Raw genomic sequence first — 4,563 nt, 5'->3', positions numbered from 1 at the left:
CTCTCTGCTTGTCTGTTACTGGTGTATAAGAATGCTTGTGATTTTTGCACATTAATTTTGTATCCTGAGACTTTGCTGAAGTTGCTTATCAGCTTAAGGAGATTTTGGGCTGAGACGATGGGGTTTTCTAAATATACAATCATGTCATCTGCAAACAGGGACAATTTGACTTCTTCTTTTCCTAACTGAATACCCTTTCTTTCTTTCTCTTGCCTGATTGCCCTAGCCAGAACTTCCAACACTATGTTGAATAGGAGTGGTGAGAGAGGGCATCCCTGTCTTGTGCCAGTTTTCAAAGGGAATTTTTCCAGTTTTTGTCCATTCAGTATGATATTAGCTGTGGGTTTGTCATAAATAGCTCTTATTATTTTGAGGTACGTTCCATCAATACCGAATTTATTGAGCGTTTTTAGCATGAAGGGCTGTTGAATTTTGTCAACAAGTATTAGGAAAAATGCAGACAAATTGAAACCATCATACATTGTGGATAGGAATCTAAAATGGATCAGTCCCTGGGGAAAACAGTACTGCAGTTCCTCACGAAGCTAAACATGGAGTTACCATATGGCCAAACAATCCACTTCTAGGTGTATACCCAAAAGAATTGAAAACATGCTTACACGATACTTGTCCACAAATTTTCATGAATGTTCAGCATTATTAATAACAGACAAAAATAGAAAAACCCAAATGTCCATCAACTGATGAATTCTAAACAAAATGAGATATGTCCATACAATGGAATACTATATAGCCTAAAAAAGGAATGAAGAATTGACATATGTTATCACATAGACAAACACTGAAAACATTATGCTAAGTAAAGAAGTCACACACGGCCGGGCGTGGTGGCTCACACCCGAAATCCCAGCACTGTGGGAGGCTGAGGCAGGCAGATCATTTGAGGTCGGGAGTTCGAGACCAGCCTGACAAACATGGAGAAACCCCGTCTCTACTAAAAATACAAAATTAGCCGGGCATGGTGGCCAGGTGTGGTGGCGCATGCCTGTAATCCCAGCTACTCGGGAGGCTGAGGCAGGAGAATCGCTTGAACCCAGGAGGCAGAGGTTGTGGTGAGCCGAGATTGCGCCATTGCACCCTAGCCTGGGCAACAAGAGTGAAACTCTGTCTCAAAAAAAAAAAAAAAAAAAAGTCACAAAGACAACTTATAGAATTCTATGAGTCCATTTATATGCAGAAAATGCAAATTTAACAGAGAGCAAGTAGACTAGTGGGTGTTTATGATTAAAGGTTATGTAGGATAGAAAAATGATGACTAAAGACTACAGAATTTCTGACTGAGGCAATGAAAATATGTCATAATCAACTGTGGTGATGGTGCACATATCTGTGAATATACTAAAAACCATTGAATTGCACAGTTTAAATGGGTGAATTTTCAAAAAAAGCTATTTGAAAAGCAGTTGTATTCCTATATACTAGCATAAACAACCAAAAGCAAAACTAAGAATTGTATTTCAAACAGAATCAAAGCTAATAAAACATTTAGGAATAAATTTCACCAAGGAATTGTGAAACTCGTACACTAAAAACTACAGAATGTTGAAATAAATTTAAAAAGATATAAATAAATGGAGCGCCATCCCAGTTTCATGGTCTAGAGAATGTAATATTATTAAGATGGCAAACTCCCCAAATTCATTTACAGATAGAATACAAGGCCTATCAAATCTGCCTTTTCTCCCCAACATAGATGAACTGATCCTAAAATTCATATGAAACTGAAGAGTACCCTAAAGAGCAAAAACAGTGTTGAGAAAGAACAGTGTAAAAGAATACAGCCTTCTTAATTTCAAAATTCATTACAGGCTGGGTGTGGTAGCTCACGCCTGTAATCCCAGCGCTTTGGGAGGCCAAGGTGGGCGGATCATTTGAGGCCAGGAGTTCAAGACCAGCCTGGTCAACATGGCAAAACCACATCGCTACTTAAAAAAAAAAAAAAAAAAAAAAAAGACAAAAAACAAACAACAAACAAAAATTAGCCAGATGTGGTGGTGCACGCCTGTGATCACAGCTACTCGGGAAGCTGAGGCATGAGAATCGCTTGAACCCAGGAGGCAGAGATTGCAGTGAGCTGAGATTGCGCCACGGCACTCCAGCCTGGGTGACAGAGCAAGACTCCATCTCAAAAAAAAAAAAAAAAAATAGACTGGGCGCAGTGGCTCACACCTGTAATCCCAGCACTTTGGGAGGCCAAGGTGGGTGGATCATGAGGACAGGAGTTCAAGACCAACCTGGCCAAGATGGTGAAACCCCGTCTCTTCTAAAAATACAAAAAATTAGCCAGGCACGGTGGCAGGTGCCTGTAATCCCAGCTACTCGGGAGGCTGAGGAAGGAGAATCGCTTGAACTTTGAGGGTGGAGGGTGCAGTGAGCCGAGATTGTGCCACTGCACTCCAGCCTGGGCGACAGAGTGAGACTCCATCTCAAAAAAAAAAAAAAAGCTTATTACAAAGCATAGGATAGGAACACAGAGAAGTGGAATACAATGAGAATCCAGATATAAACCCACACATCGATGGTCAAATGATTTTTTTTTTTTTTTTTTGAGATGGAGTCTTACTCTCTTGCCCAGGCTAGAGTGCAATGGTACAATCTCAGCTCACTGCAACCTCCACCTCCCTGGTTCATGTGATTCTCCTGCCTCAGCCTCCCGGGTAGCTGGGATTACAGGCGTGTGCCACCACGCCCAGCTAATTTCTGTATTTTCAGTAGAGATGGGTTTCACTAAGTTGCCCAGGCTGGTCTTGAACTCCTGACCTCAAGTGATCTGCCTGCTTCAGCCTCCCAAAGTGCTGGGATTACAGGTGTGAGCCACTGCACCCGGCCTATGGTCAACTGATTTTTGATGAGGGTATCATAACCACTCAATGAGGGAAAAAAATCTTTTCAACAAATGGCTCTGGGAGAAATGGATATTCAAAAGCAAAAGGAGAATTTTGTCCCTTACCTCATACCATAATCAAAAATTAACATAAAGAGGATTCGATATCTAACAATAAGACTTAAAACTCTAGAAATCTTAAAAGGAAATATAGATGTAAATCATTGTGACCTTGGATAAGGCAATGGTTTCTTTTTTTTTTTCTTTGAGACAGAGTCTTGCTCTGTTGCCCAGGCTGGAGTACAGTGGCGCAATTTTGGCTCACTGAAACCTCTGCCTCCCACCTCAGCCTCCCAAGTAGCTGGGATTACAGGCATCTGCCATCATGCCTGGCTAATTTTTGTATTTTTAGTAGAGACGGAGTTTCACCATGTTGACCAGGCTGGTTTTGAACTCCTGGCCTCAAGTGATCCGCCTGCCACGTCGGCCTCCCAAAGTGCTGGGATTACAGGCATGTGCTACCTCGCCCGGCCCCAAAATTTAACCGGGTGTGATGGCAAGTGCCTGTAGTCTCAGCTACTCAAGAAGCTTAGGTGGAAGGATGGCTTGAGCCCAGGAGGTGGAGGTTGCATTGAGCCAAGATTACTCCACTGCGCTCCAGCCTAGACAGCAGAGCCAGACCCTGTCTCAAAAAATAATAATAATAATTTAAAAATGGATAAAATACTTTGGAATAAATTTAACCATGAAAGTGCAAGACTAGTACTTTGAAAACTAACAAATACTGTCTAAAGCAATTAAAGGAGACCTATATAAATGGAAAACCATACCAGTTTCATGAACAACAATACTTAACATTGTTAGGATAGCAATAGTCCTCATTGATCTACAGTTGAAATGGAAGGCGTATAAAAATACTAGATGCTGTTTTTGGCAGAAATGAACAAATTGATCCTAAAATTCATATGGAATTGCAATGGACCCTGAATGTCCAAAAAAAAATAAAAGTCTGGGAAAAGAACAAAGTAGAAGAACTCACAGTTTCTGATTTCAAAACTTACAACACAACACCTCTACGAAACTACAGTAATCACAACCTTATGGTCCTGCCATAAGCATAGAAATATACAGTGTTAGAACAGAACAAGGGTCCAGAAATCAGCCCATACATCGATGGAAATCTGATTTTTATGAGGATGCCACAATCATTCAATAGGGAAAAAGTCTTTTCAACCAATAGTTCTGGAACAACTGAATATCCACATGTGAAGAATGCATTTGGCCCCCACCTCATACTATACAGAAAAATTAACTCAAAATGGATCAAAGACCTAAATGTGGTATCTAAAACCAGAAAATTCTTTAAAGGAGTGCTCACTTCGGCAGCACATATATTAAAATTGGAACGATACAGAGAAGATTAGCATGGCCCTTAAGCAAGGATGACACAATAATTTGTGATGCATTCCGTATTTTGGGGATTTTGGGTGTAGGGACAGGGAATAAGAGCTTGCTCTGTTCTTACTACTGTTATTATTTTTTAAATAATAAAAGTTTTAAAAAGAAAATTCTTAAAAAGGAGCATAAATGTAAATAATTATGATTGTGGATTAGGCAACAATTTCTCAAGTGTGATACCCAATGCTGAAGAAACAAAAGAAAAAACATAAGAATTGGACTTAATTAAAAGTAAAAATATTTGTGCCTCAAAAAATATT

General features: G+C 40.0%; 1 non-coding gene across 1 annotated transcript; it reads left to right on the top strand.

Annotated features, from left to right (window-relative positions):
- Positions 1 to 4,215: 4,215 nt before the first annotated feature.
- On the top strand, positions 4,216 to 4,322 carry LOC115898818. The gene has a single exon (XR_004058483.1). It is a non-coding gene; the product is annotated as a U6 spliceosomal RNA (small nuclear RNA).
- The last annotated feature ends 241 nt before the right edge of the window (positions 4,323 to 4,563 follow it).

Source organism: Rhinopithecus roxellana, chromosome 7, assembly GCF_007565055.1.
Source record: "Rhinopithecus roxellana isolate Shanxi Qingling chromosome 7, ASM756505v1, whole genome shotgun sequence".
Taxonomy (NCBI): Eukaryota; Metazoa; Chordata; class Mammalia; order Primates; family Cercopithecidae; genus Rhinopithecus; species Rhinopithecus roxellana.
This window is presented reverse-complemented; position numbering and strand designations above follow the sequence as displayed.